Source organism: Oncorhynchus masou, unplaced genomic scaffold, assembly GCF_036934945.1.
Source record: "Oncorhynchus masou masou isolate Uvic2021 unplaced genomic scaffold, UVic_Omas_1.1 unplaced_scaffold_969, whole genome shotgun sequence".
NCBI lineage: Eukaryota > Metazoa > Chordata > Actinopteri > Salmoniformes > Salmonidae > Oncorhynchus > Oncorhynchus masou.
In genome coordinates, this window is record NW_027016195.1 from 213,238 (window position 1) to 227,541 (window position 14,304).

Here is a 14,304-nt window from a genome sequence, read left to right on the forward strand (position 1 = left end):
GTACGTGCTCAAATCCACTGTGAGTGCATCATCTTGCATCTTGTTCATCTGCAACTTCTGCGGTTCATTGTGATGCTCGTGGTAACGTCATAGTCTCAGTTTAAGACCAATTCTACTCACACACACAGGCCAACCAATCAACCAATCAACCAATCAACCAATCAACCAAGGGCAGCACTACTCACCCCAGGGGTTTCCTTCCAGTCGACTGGCGGGGGATCCCAATGGCATCTCTCCCAGAGTACAGAACACCTGCCCCAAGAAGTCCTGCTGGAGAGACAGGGGGAGGCGGGAAAGATGGAGGAGTGAGGAGTGACGGGGAAGGGGTGTTAATGGGGAAAACAGTGAGCAGGGAGAGACGGGGGGGAAAGGGAGGATAGAGTGGGTTCAGGGGAGACGGGGGGAGGAAGGAGGGAGAGGAAAGGATAGAGGAGGTTCAGGGGAGAGATGGGGGGAGAAAGGAGGGATAAGGGGAGGTTCAGAGGAGAGACGGGGAGAAGGATAGAGGGGGTTCAGGGGAGAGATGGGGAAAGGAAAGGGAGGATAGAGGAGGTTCAGGAGAGATGAGAGGGGGTTCAGGGAGAGATGGGGAGAAAGGAGGGAGAGGAAGGATGGAGGGGGTTCAGGGAGAGATGGGGGAGAAAGGGGGAGGAGAGACGGGGAGAAAGGAGGAGAGGAGGTTCAGGGAGAGATGGGGAGAAAGGAGGGAGAGGAAGGATAGAGGGGGTTCAGGGGAGAGGCAGGGAGAAAGGAGGATAGAGGAGGTTCGGGGAGAAAGGAGGGAGAGGAGATAGACAGGGGAGAGACGGGAGAAAGGAGGATAGAGAGGGTTCAGGGGAGAGACAGGGGAGAGGGAGAGAGGGAGGAGGAGAGGAGGTTCAGAGGAGAGACGGGGAGAAAGGAGGGGAGAGGAAGGGGAGGGGTTCAGGGAGAGATGGGGGAGAAAGGAGAGGAAGGATAGAGGGGGTTCGAGGAAAGGAGGATAGAGGAGGGGAGAGACGGGGGGAGAAAGGAGGATAGAGTGGGTTCCAGGGGAGAGACAGTGGAGAGGGGAGAAAGGAGGGAGAGGAAGGATAGTGGGGGTTCAGGGGAGAGATGGGGGAGAAAGGAGGGAGAGGAAGGATAGTGGGGTTCAGGGAGAGACGGGGGAGACGGGGTAACAAGGACAGTTGGTGAGGTTAGGATGGAGCTAAGCAGTGTGTTATAAGCCTTGTTATAGGCGTTGTTATTAGCATAAAGTTTGTCAGAGGAGTCAAACACGTACGTCAATGTCGAGGGCTTCCAGGAGGAAGAGGAGGAGGAAGAAGAGGAGGAGGGGTACACCAGGCAGCAGCATAGACAACAACAACAACAGAGCATATCATGTAGGCACAAGACTCAAACCATACAACACCATCATCAAAACAAGGGCAAGAGAAAACAGGAGAGAGGGAGAGAAGTGGAGAAGAGGGGTGGTAGAGAAATAAAGAGATGAAGAGGGTAAGTGGTTTTTTGTGTGAGAGGAGAGAGCTATTAACACAAAAGCAAGTACAAAACAATAAAATATAGTCATGACAAATGTGGAAATAATGATGAATATTCTAGTATTATGCAAACTGCTAGCTGCACATATAATTATAATTGTGTGTGTCTGAGCAATGGGTTTCTTTTATCAAACCTTTCACTGCACCATCCATTGGTCATCATTACTTGTGAGTACATTGCTAATAGCATAGGTACAATAAATCATGCCTAGAGGTTCGGAAACAGGTTTGACAAGCTTTGATAATGGTGTGACAAATTACAGTGCTTCATTAAATCATAACTACGCACAAAAACATATATGCATTTGGATTATTATGAAAGCTCCTCACTATCAATACATAAAGTAATATGTTATATTTATTATACAAATGTGCACGGACAGACAGCAAGGCCACATTGTGACACTATGGGAGGTAAGGCACCATGGTGCACTATTTCATGCTTTGCGACGACATGGATTTTGATTAGCATAAAACAAAAATAAGGAATGGAATGCATTTCAAAATAAAAGTTCCCATTTTAAAAACAAAAGTTTCCATTCATAGAGGATAGATTTGCAAAGTAAAAAACTATAAGGCATGAGCACAGGGTGATAACTTTTTTTTCACTTACATGCTTCGCCAGATCTGACTTTTGGAATCGATATCGTATCTGAAATCAGAAAGAAACACACGTTAAAGAGGCAAGAGCTGACAGGAGCCAGAGAGAGAACTATTTGTGTCTAAACCGGCTGGGGTTTGACCATTAACAAATAGAACCAAAGTGGTTTGATATCATTCCTCATACAATGACATTCGGACAAACAGAAAGCCACTCAAAATCAATTTATATTAACTTGAAATGACAAATTGTTAACCGGTAAAAAACACTTATTTCACTTAATCCTTCTACACTTCATGAATGAAGTCTATTTTCCTTTCACTGTTGTCCAAGACTCCCCTGCTGTCACTCACCCATTCACTTTAGAAACAATCACGTTTAAACAATGTGCAGCTGCTGCCGGTGATACACTTTGGCTAAAAGTAATTCAACTTGAATGCGTCCACTGTCCACCCATCCTCATCCACCAATTCCCTGACTGAGTTACTATATATGTAAAGGACCCAAAATAAATTAAGTCAGAGTATATCCTCTGACACGTTCAGCAGAGGAATGATGACAGAGCTACAGAGGACAAACTACAGAGCCACAGAGGACTGATGACTGAGCCACAGAGGACTGATGACAGAGCTACAGAGGACTGATGACAGAGCTACAGAGGACTTATGACAGAGCTACAGAGGACTGATGACAGAGCTACAGAGGACTGATGACAGAGCTACAGAGGACTTATGATGACAGAGAGCTACTACAGAGGACTGATGATGAGACAGAGCTACAGAGCTACAGAGGACTGATGACTGAGATACAGAGGACTGATGACAGAGCTACAGAGGAGTGATGACTGAGCTACAGAGGACCGATGACAGAGCTACAGAGGACTGATGACAGAGCTACAGAGGACTGATGACTGAGCTACAGAGGACTGATGACAGAGCTACAGAGGACTGATGACAGAGCTACAGAGGACTTATGACAGAGCTACAGAGGACTGATGACAGAGCTACAGAGGACTTATGACAGAGCTACAGAGGACTGATGACAGAGCTACAGAGGACTGATGACAGAGCTACAGAGCTACAGAGGACTGATGACTGAGATACAGAGGACTTATGACAGAGCTACAGAGGACTGATGACAGAGCTACAGAGGACTTATGACAGAGCTACAGAGGAGTGATGACTGAGCTACAGAGGACCGATGACAGAGCTACAGAGGACTGATGACAGAGCTACAGAGGAGTGATGACAGAGCTACAGAGGACCGATGACAGAGCTACAGAGGACTGATGACAGAGCTACAGAGGGCTGATCACAGAGCTACAGAGGCTGGATATGAACAGAGGGAGGCTAGCTACAGTATCATAAAGTCCATGAAGGCCTCTGTCTCTACACAGTGGAAATATAGCTAGTTACTAAAGCCCATTAGGACCTCTGTCTCTACACAGTGGAAATCAAAAGATAACGCTAGACAGACAAGTTATTTTCTTATACATTTCTTTCCCCTTGTTGACGTGCACTGAGGTGAGGTACAGAGGGAGTTAAGGGAATAAGGAAATTATCTCCATTCTCAGAGCCTCTTAATAAAGTGTCACCTCTGCCCTGCACTCTGATTGGGCCTTTCAAGAAGACGAGAGGGGCTGTTATGCAAGAGGAGGTAGGACGGAGGGGGAGGGAAGAGGATATAGTAGGTAGGATGGAGGAGGGAGGAGGGAAAGAGGATATAGTAGGTAGGATGGAGGAGGAGGGAAAGAGGATATAGTAGGTAGGATGGAGAAGGGAGGGGAGGGAAGAGGATATAGAAGGTAGGATGGAGGAGGAGGGAAAGAGGATATAGTAGGTAGGATGGAGGAGGGAGGAGGGAAAGGGATATAGCAGGTAGGATGGAGGAGGAGGGAAAGAGGATATAGTAGGTAGGATGGAGGAGGGAGGAGGGAAAGAGGATATAGAAGGTAGGATGGAGGAGGAGGAAGAGGATATAGTAGGTAGGATGGAGGAGGAGGAGGGAAGAGGATATAGCAGGTAGGATGGAGGAGGAGGGAAAGAGGATATAGTAGGTAAGATGGAGGAGGGAGGAGGAGAGAAAGAGGATATAGTAGGTAGGATGGAGGAGGGATGAGGGAAAGAGGATATAGTAGGTAAGATGGAGGAGGGAGGAGGAGAGAAAGAGGATATAGTAGGTAGGATGGAGGAGGAGGGAAGAGGATATGGTAGGTAGGATGGAGGAGGGAAGGTGGATATACAGTGCCTTGCGAAAGTATTCGGCCCCCTTGAACTTTGCGACCTTTTGCCACATTTCAGGTTTCAAACATAAAGATATAAAACTGTATTTTTTGTGAAGAATCAACAACAAGTGGGACACAATCATGAAGTGGAACGACATTTATTGGATATTTCAAACTTTTTAACAAATCAAAAACTGAAAAATTAGGCGTGCAAAATTATTCAGCCCCCTTAAGTTAATACTTTGTAGCGCCACCTTTTCCTGCGATTACAGCTGTAAGTCGCTTGGGGTATGTCTCTATCAGTTTTGCACATCGAGACTGACATTTTTTCCCATTCCTCCTTGCAAAACAACTCGAGCTCAGTGAGGTTGGATGGAGAGCATTTGAACAGCAGTTTTCAGTTCTTTCCACAGATTCTCGATTGGATTCAGGTCTGGACTTTGACTTGGCCATTCTAACACCTGGATATGTTTATTTTTGAACCATTCCATTGTAGATTTTGCTTTATGTTTTGGATCATTGTCTTGATGGAAGACAAATCTCCGTCCCAGTTTCAGGGTCTTTTGCAGACTCCATCAGGTTTTCTTCCAGAATGGTCCTGTATTTGGCTCCATCCATCTTCCCATCAATTTTAACCATCTTCCCTGTCCCTGCTGAAGAAAAGCAGGCCCAAACCATGATGCCACCACCATGTTTGACAGTGGGGATGGTGTTCAGCGTGATGAGCTGTGTTGCTTTTACGCCAAACATAACGTTTGCATTGTTGCCAAAAGTTCAATTTTGGTTTCATCTGACCAGAGCACCTTCTTCCACATGTTTGGTGTGTCTCCTAGGTGGCTTGTGGCAAACTTTAAACAACACTTTTATGGATATCTTTAAGCAATGGCTTTCTTCTTGCCACTCTTCCATAAAGGCCAGATTTGTGCAATATCGACTGATTGTTGGCCTATGGACAGAGTCTCCCACCTCAGCTGTAGATCTATATGCAGTTCATCCAGAGTGATCATGGGCCTCTTGGCTGCATCTCTGATCAGTCTTCTCCTTGTATGAGCTGAAAGTTTAGAGGGACGGCCAGGTCTTGGTAGATTTGCAGTGGTCTGATACTCCTTCCATTTCGATATTATCGCTTGCACAGTGCTCCTTGGGATGTTTAAAGCTTGGGAAATCTTTTTGTATCCAAATCCGGCTTTAAACTTCTTCACAACAGTATCTCGGACCTGCCTGGTGTGTTCCTTGTTCTTCATGATGCTCTCTGCGCTTTTAACGGACCTCTGAGACTATCACAGTGCAGGTGCATTTATACGGAGACTTGATTACACACAGGTGGATTGTATTTATCATCATTAGTCATTTAGGTCAACATTGGATCATTCAGAGATCCTCACTGAACTTCTGGAGAGAGTTTGCTGCACTGACAGTAAAGGGGCTGAATAATTTTGCACGCCCAATTTTTCAGGTTTGATTTGTTAAAAAAGTTTGAAATATCCAATAAATGTCGTTCCACTTCATGATTGTGTCCCACTTGTTGTTGATTCTTCACAAAAAAAATACAGGTTTATATCTTTATGTTTGAAGCCTGAAATGTGGCAAAAGGTCGCAAAGTTCAAGGGGGGCCGAATACTTTAGCAAGGCACTCTAGTAGGTAGGATGGAGGAGGGAGGAGGGAAAGAGGATGTAGTAGGTATGATGGAGGAGGGAAAGTGGATATAGTAGGTAGGATGGAGGAGAGAGGAGGGAAAGAGGATATAGAAGGTAGGATGGAGGGAAAGTGGATATAGTAGGTAGGATGGAGGAGGGAGGAGGGAAGAGGATATGGTAGGTAGGGTGGAGGAGGGAGGAGGAGGGAAAGAGGTAGGATGGAAGAGGGAAAGAGGATATAGAAGGTAGGATGGAGGAGGGATGAGGGAAGAGGATATAGTAGGTAGGGTGGAGGAGGGAGGAGGAGGAAAGAGGTAGGATGGAGGAGGGAAGAGGATATAGAAGTTAGGATGGAGGAGGGATGAGGGAAAGAGGATATAGTAGGTAGGATGGAGGAGGGAGGATGGAAAGAGGATATAGTAGGTAGGGTGGAGGAGGGAGGGAGGAGGGAAGAGGTAGGATGGAGGAGGGAAGAGGATATAGAAGTTAGGATGGGAGGGATGAGAAAAGAGGATATAGTAGGTAGGATGGAGGAGGGGGAGGATGGAAAGAGGATATAGTAGGTAGGGTGGAGGAGGGAGGAGGAGGGAAAGAGGTAGGATGGAGGAGGGAAGAGGATATAGAAGGTAGGATGGAGGAGGGATGAGGAAAGAGGATATAGTAGGTAGGGTGGAGGAGGGGGAGGAGGGGAAAGAGGTAGGATGGAGGAGGGATGAGGGAAAGAGGATATAGTAGGTACGATGGAGGAGGGAGGATGGAAAGAGGATATAGTAGGTAGGATTGAGGAGGAGGAAAGAGGATATAGTAGGTAGGATGGAGGAGGAGGGAAAGAGGATATAGTAGGTAGGATGGAGGAGGGAGGGGGAAGAGGATATAGTAGGTAGGATGGAGGAGGGAGGAAGGAAGAGGATATAGTAAGAAGGATGGAGGAGGGAGGAGGAGGAAAGAGGATATAGTAGGTAGGATGGAGGCGGGAAAGGGGATATAGTAGGTAGGATGGATGGAGGAGGAGGGAAAGAGGATATAGTAGGTAGGATGGAGGAGGGAGGAGGAGGGAAAGAGGATATAGTAGGTAGGACGGAGGGAGGGAGGAGGGGAAGAGGATAAAGTAGGTAGGTTGGAGGAGGGAGGAGGGAAGAGGATATAGTAGGTAGGATGGAGGAGGGAGGAGGATGGAAAGTGGATATAGTAGGTAGGACGGAGGAGGGAGGAGGGAAAGAGGTTATAGTATGTAGGATGGAGGAGGGAGGAGGGAGGAGGATGGAAAGTGGATATAGGAGGTAGGACGGAGTATCAAGGAGGGAAAGAGGTTTAGTAGGTAGGATGGAGGAGGGAGGAGGGAAAGAGGATATAGTAGGTAGGATGGAGGAGAAGGAAAGAGGATATAGTAGGTAGGATGGAGGAGGAGGAAAAGAGGATATAGTAGGTAGGATGGAGGAGGAGGAAAGAGGATATAGTAGGTAGGATGGAGGAGGAGGGAAAGGTGGAGGAGGGAGTGGGGAAGAGGAGGGAAAAGATGGAGGAGGGAGTGGGGAAGAGGATATAGTAGGTAGGATGGAGGAGGAGGGAAAGAGGATATAGTAGGTAGGATGGAGGAGGGAGGAGGGGGAAGAGGATATAGTAGGTAGGATGGAGGAGGGAGGAAGGAAGGAAGAGGATATAGTAAGAAGGATGGAGGAGGGAGGAGGAGGGAAAGAGGATATAGTAGGTAGGATGGAGGCGGGAAAGGGGATATAGTAGGTAGGATGGATGGAGGAGGAGGAAAGAGGATATAGTAGGTAGGATGGAGGAGGGAGGAGGAGGGAAAGAGGATATAGTAGGTAGGACGGAGGAGGGAGGAGGGAAGGATAAAGTAGGTAGGTTGGAGGAGGGAGGAGGGAAAGAGGATATAGTAGGTAGGATGGAGGAGGGAGGAGGATGGAAAGTGGATATAGTAGGTAGGACGGAGGAGGGAGGAGGGAAAGGGTTATAGTATGTAGGATGGAGGAGGGAGGAGGGAGGAGGATGGAAAGTGGATATAGGAGGTAGGACGGAGTATCAAGGAGGAAAGAGGTTATAGTAGGTAGGATGGAGGAGGGAGGAGGGAAAGAGGATATAGTAGGTAGGATGGAGGAGAAGGGAAAGAGGATATAGTAGGTAGGATGGAGGAGGAGGGAAAGAGGATATAGTAGGTAGGATGGAGGAGGAGGGAAAGAGGATATAGTAGGTAGGATGGAGGAGGAGGGAAAGGTGGAGGAGGGAGTGGGGAAGAGGATATAGTAGGTAGGATGGAGGAGGGAGGAGTGAAAAAGGATATAGTAGGAAGGATGGAGGAGGGAGGAGGAGGGAAAGAGGATATAGTAGGTAGGATGGAGGCGGGGAAGGGGATATAGTAGGTAGGATGGATGGAGGAGGTGGAGGGAAAGAGGATATAGTAGTTAGGATGGAGGAGGGAGGAGGGAAAGAGGATATAGTAGGTAGGATGGAGGAGGGAGGAGGGAAGAGGATATAGTAGGTAGGATGGAGGAGGGAGGAGGGAAAGAGGATATAGTAGGTAGGATGGAGGAGGGAGGAGGAGGGAAAGTGGATAGAGTAGGTAGGATGGAGGAGGGAGGAGGGAAAGAGGATATAGTAGGTAGGATGGAGGAGGGAGGAGGGAAAGAGGATATAGTAGGTAGGATGGAGGAGGGAGGAGGGACAGAGGATTTAGTAGGTAGGATGGAGGAGGGAGGAGGGAAGAGGATATAGTAGGTAGGATGGAGGAGAGGGAGGAGGAAAGAGAATATAGTAGGTAGGATGGAGGAGGGAGGAGGAGGGAAAGTGGATATAGTAGGTAGGATGGAGGAGGGAGGAGGGAAAGAGGATATAGTAGGTAGGACGGAGGAGGGAGGAAGGAAAGAGGATATAGTAGGTAGGATGGAGGAGGGAGGAGGGAAAGAGGATATAGTAGGTAGGATGGAGGAGGAGGGATAGAGGATATAGTAGGTAGGATGGAGGAGGGAGGAGGGAAAGAGGATATAGTAGGTAGGATGGAGGAGGGAGGAGGAGGGAAAGAGGATATAGTAGGTAGGACGGAGTATCAAGGAGGGAAAGAGGTTATAGTAGGTAGGATGGAGGAGGGAGGAGGGAAAGAGAATATAGTAGGTAGGATGGAGGAGGGAGGAGGAGGGAAAGTGGATATAGTAGGTAGGATGGAGGAGGGAGGAGGGAAAGAGGATATAGTAGGTAGGATGGAGGAGGGAGGAGGGAAAGAGGATATAGTAGGTAGGATGGAGGAGGGAGGAGGATGGAAAGTGGACATAGTAGGTAGTTACGGAGTATAGAGGAGGGAAAGAGGTTATACTAGGTAGGATGGAGGAGGGAGGAGGAAAGAGGATATAGTAGGTAGGATGGAGGAAGGAGGAGGAAAGAGGATATAGTAGGTAGGATGGAGGAGGAGGGAAAGAGGATATAGTAGGTAGGATGGAGGAGGGAGGAGGGAAAGAGGGATATAGTAGGAAGGATGGCGGTGGGAGGAGGGGTGAAAGAGGATATAGTAGGTAGGATGGAGGCGGGAAAGGGGATATAGTAGGTAGGATGGATGGAGGAGGAGGGAAGAGGATATAGTAGGTAGGATGGAGGAGGGAGGAGGGAAGAGGATATAGTAGGTTGGATGGAGGAGGTAGGAGGAAAGAGGATATAGTAGGTAGGATGGAGGAGGAGGAAAGAGGATATAGTAGGTAGGATGGAGGAGGAGGGAGGGAAGAGGATATAGTAGGTAGGATGGAGGAGGAGGGAGGGAAGAGGATATAGTAGGTAGGATGGAGGAGGGAGGAGGGAAAGAGTATATAGTAGGTAGGATGGAGGAGGGAGCGGGGAGGACTATAATTATTATGGGACTCTGCTGGGACTTCAGGCAGTATGAGGATAAAACCATGATATAAAATATTGATCATTCTCTTCCTCCCTAATCTCAACAACACATGGCAATCAAGACAGAGGAGAATAACGATTGATTATTTATTACACAGGAGAGAGTTGGTGGAGGAAAGGGAGAAAAGAGGGCAAGATGGGAGAGAGAAGGATAGTAGGAAGAGAGGAAGTAGGGGAGAGATGAAGGAAAGAGAAAGAAGGTACAAGGAGAGATAGGAGGATGGAAAGGAAGGTTGGGTTGGGAAGAAACGGCACATCACATGTAAAAACTCACACACACTCCCTACCTGTCTGCCTGGTGAGTCCTCCGAGGACCAGATCAAAGAGAATAACTACTCACACGTCAAAGCGTAGATTCTGCTTCTCCTCAAAAAAGTAGTCCAGGATGTACTTCCTGACAAAGTCTGGGTTTAGAGTGTTGTCAATCACCTCCGTTCTCCCAAACTAGAGGAGGACAGATAGAGAGGAAGGGGGAAGAGAGATATGGAGAGAGAGAGTTGTGACAAAAATAATCATAATATTTTATGCAGTTTGTAAGAAAGCAGCCCAAATTTTATTCCTCTCTCTCTCTCTCCTATTCTCTCCTCACTTTCCTCTCTTCTCTTTCTTCTCTTCTCTCTCTCCTCACTTGCCTCTCTCCTCTGCTATCTCCCCTCTCTCCCCTCTCTCTCTTCACTTTCCTCTCCTCTTTCTTCTCTTCTCTCTCTCCTTTCCTCTGCTATCTCCCCTCTCTCTCCTCACTTTCCTTTCTACTCTTTCTTCTCTTCTCTCTCTCCTCTCCTCTGCTATCTCCCCTCTCTCTCTCATCTCCTCTCTCCTTCTCCTCTCTCTCTCTCATCTTCTCCTCTCCTCTCTCCACCCCTCTCATCTGCTGTCTCCTAACCTCTCTCCTCTATCCTCTCCTCTCCCTTCTCTCATCTTCTCCTCTCCTCTCTCCACCCCTCTCATCTGCTGTCTCCTAACCTCTCTCTCCTCTATCCTCTCCTCTCCCTTCTCTCATCTTCTCCTCTCCTTTCTCCACCCCTCTCATCTGCTGTCTCCTCTCCTCTCTATCTCTCCTCTCACCTCTATCCTCTCCTCTCTCCTCTATCCTCTCCTCTCTCCTTCTTCTCCTCTCTCTCATCTTCTCCCTCCTCTCTCCACCCCTCTCATCTGCTGTCTCCTCTCTCTCCTCTATCCTCTCCTCTCTTGTAGAGACCCAGCAGCAGATAAACACAGTATTTGATTAGTGGAGGTCAATGATCAGTGTTGTAATGGCTGACTGGATGCTACTACTACGGCTCCTCTGTCTTTGTTTGTTTGTTTAGTTGGATCCCCATTTAGCTTTTGTATAAGCAGCAGCTACTCTTCCTGGGGTCCACAAAAACACGACAAGTAACAAAACGCTGATACACTGCCACCGATTTAAAGTACAACGATATAAAAACATTACAATGGCTGGTTGCTCAAAGCTCTTAGCTCATCTGTCTTGTAAAGTGCAACAGGAAACTATCCTCTTTGAATTTAATTACAGCCAGATAATTAATTAATTAACTCTCTCTCTCTCCCCTCTATTTCTGTCTCCTTCTCTCTGTATCTCTCTCCCTCTTGCTCCCTATCTCCCCTCTATTTATGTCTCCTTCTCTCTGTATCTCTCTCCCTCTTGCTCCCTATCTCCCCTCTATTTCTGTCTCCTTCTCTCTGTATCTCTCTCCCTCTTGCTCCCTATCTCCCCTCTATTTCTGTCTCCTTCTCTCTGTATCTCTCTCCCTCTTGCTCCCTATCTCCCCTCTATTTCTGTCTCCTTCTCTCTGTATCTCTCTCCCTCTTGCTCCCTATCTCCCCTCTATTTCTGTCTCCTCTCTCTGTATCTCTCTCCCTCTTGCTCCCTATCTCCCCTCTATTTATGTCTCCTTCTCTCTGTATCTCTCTCCCTCTTGCTCCCTATCTCCCCTCTATTTCTGTCTCCTTCTCTCTGTCTCTCTCTTTTTTCCTCTTCATCACGCAGAGAGGAAACTCTACTTCCTCACAGTGTGAGAACTGTTGGTGTCGTTACGCAACAGAAACACTTGCCTGTATGTACAGGGAAAGAAAAAACACAACAAAGTCGCTGTGTTTACTTTAATTTCATTGTCATTTATTTAACCAGGATAGTCCCCTCAGTAACAATTGGCCAATGTTTTCAACTGAACAGAGAAACTAAAGCATATTAAATAAAGCATGTGAACTCTCTCCTCTCCCTCTCCTCTCCCTCCTCTCCTCTCCTCTCCTCTCCTCTCCTCTCCTCTCCTCTCCTCTCCTCTCCTCTCCTCTCCTCTCCTCTCCTCCTCTCCTCTCCTCTCCTCTCCTCTCCTCTCCCCTCTCCTCTCTCTACTCTACTCTACTCTACTCTACTCTACTCTACTCTACTCTACTCTCTCTCCTCCACTCTCCTCTCCTCTCGTCTCTGTGAACTTAAGTGAAGTAAAGCATGTGAATTAAAGCATATGAACTAAAGCGTGTGAACTAAAGCATGTGAACTAAAATGTGCGCCGATAGCGGATCCTTTGTCTGCACCTCCCAGGGCATTTGAACTGATTCCAGAGGCCGACCCAAAACAACACCGCCGGAGGAGAGGGTGCCGGAGCGGTCTTCTAGTGAGGCTACGGATGTGCGCACACCACCCACCGCTTCCGAGGATACTACTCGCTAATGTCCAGTCCCAAGTTAACAAAGTCGACGATATCAGGACAAGAGATGCTTTCCAAAGAGATATCCGGGATTGTAACATAGTCTGTTTCAAGGAAACATGGCTAGCTGGGGACATGCCTTTGGAGTCAGTACAGCCAACGGGATTTTCAGTGCAACGGGAATAAACATCCCTCCGGTAAGAAGAAGAGCGGGGGTGTATGTTTCATGATTAACGACTCATGGTGTAATTGTAACAACACACAGGAACTCAAGTCCTTTTGTTCACCTGACCTAGAATTCCTCAAAATCAAATGCCGACTGTATTATCTCCCAAGAGAATTCTCCTTGGTTATCGTCACAGCTGTGTATATCCCCCCGCAAGAGGATGCCAAAATGGCCGTCAAGGAACATCACTGGACTTTATGCAACAACCATATATCCTGAGACTGCATTTAATGTAGCTGGGGATTTTAACAAAGCTAATCTGAGAACAAGGCTACCTAAATTCTATCAGCATATCAATTGCAGTACACAAGCGAGTAACATGCTCAACCATTACTACTCTAACTTCCGCGATGCATACACAGCCCTCCCCCACCCTCCTTTTGGCAAATCTGACCATGACTCCATCTTGTTGCTCCCCGCCTATAGGCAGAAACTAAAACAGGAAGCACCCATGCTTAGGTCTATCCTATGCTGGCCTGACCAATTGGATTCCGCGCTTCAAGATTGCTTCGATCACGTGGACTGGGATATGTTTCCGGTAGCCTCAGAGAACATCATTGACGTATATGCTGTCTCGGTGAGCGAGTTCATGAGAAATTGTATAGGAGATGTTGTGCCCACTGAGACTATTAAAACATTCCCTAACCAGAAACCGTGGATTGATGGCAGCATTCGCAGCAAAACTGAAAGCACATACCACCGCATTTAATCTGGGCAAGGCAACTGGGAATACGGCCGAATACAAACAGTGTAGTTATTCCCTCCGTAAGGCAATCAAACAAGCAAAGCATCAGTATAGAGACAAAGTGGAGTTGCAATTCAACGGCTCAAACACCGGACGTATGTGGCAGGGTTTACAGTCAATCACGGATTACAAAAACAAAACCAGCCCCGTCGCGGACATCAACGTCTTGCTTCCAGACAAATTAAACAACTTCTTTGCACGCTTTGAGGACAATTCAGTGCCACCGACATGGCCCGCTCCCAATGACTGTGGGCCCTAACCCATCTGGACAAGAGGAATACCTATGTAAGAATGCTTTTCATTGACTACAGCTCAGCATTCAACACCATAGTACCCTCCAAACTCATCATTAAGCTTGAGTCCCTGGGTCTTGACCCCTGCCCTGTGCAACTGGGTCCCACACTTCCTGACAGGGCGCCCCCAGGTGGTGAAGGTAGGAACGACATCTCCACTCTGCTGATCTCCTCAACACTGGGGCCCCACAAGGGTGTGTTCTCAGCCCCTGTTGTACTCCCTGTTCACCCACGAATGCGTGGCCATGCACGCCTCCGGCTCAATCATCAGACGACACAAGAGTGGTAGACTTGATTGCCAACAATGAAGAGATGGCATACAGGGAGGAGATGAGGGCCCTCGAAGTGTGGTGTCAGAAAAATAAATCAAATCAAAGTTTATTTGTCACTTGCGCCGAATACAACAGGTGTAGACCTTACAGTGAAATGTTTAATACAGGCTCTAACTAATAGTGCAAAAAAGGTATTAGGTGAACAATAGGTAGGTAAAGAAATAAAACTACAGTAAAAAGACA

At 47.4% G+C, this 14,304-nt stretch overlaps 1 pseudogene; it reads right to left on the reverse strand.

Moving 5' to 3' along the window:
* The window catches only part of LOC135538463 (copine-5-like), an 86,253-nt pseudogene extending 72,527 nt beyond the window's left edge, over positions 1–13,726 (reverse strand).
* Between the last annotated feature and the right edge of the window lie 578 nt (positions 13,727–14,304).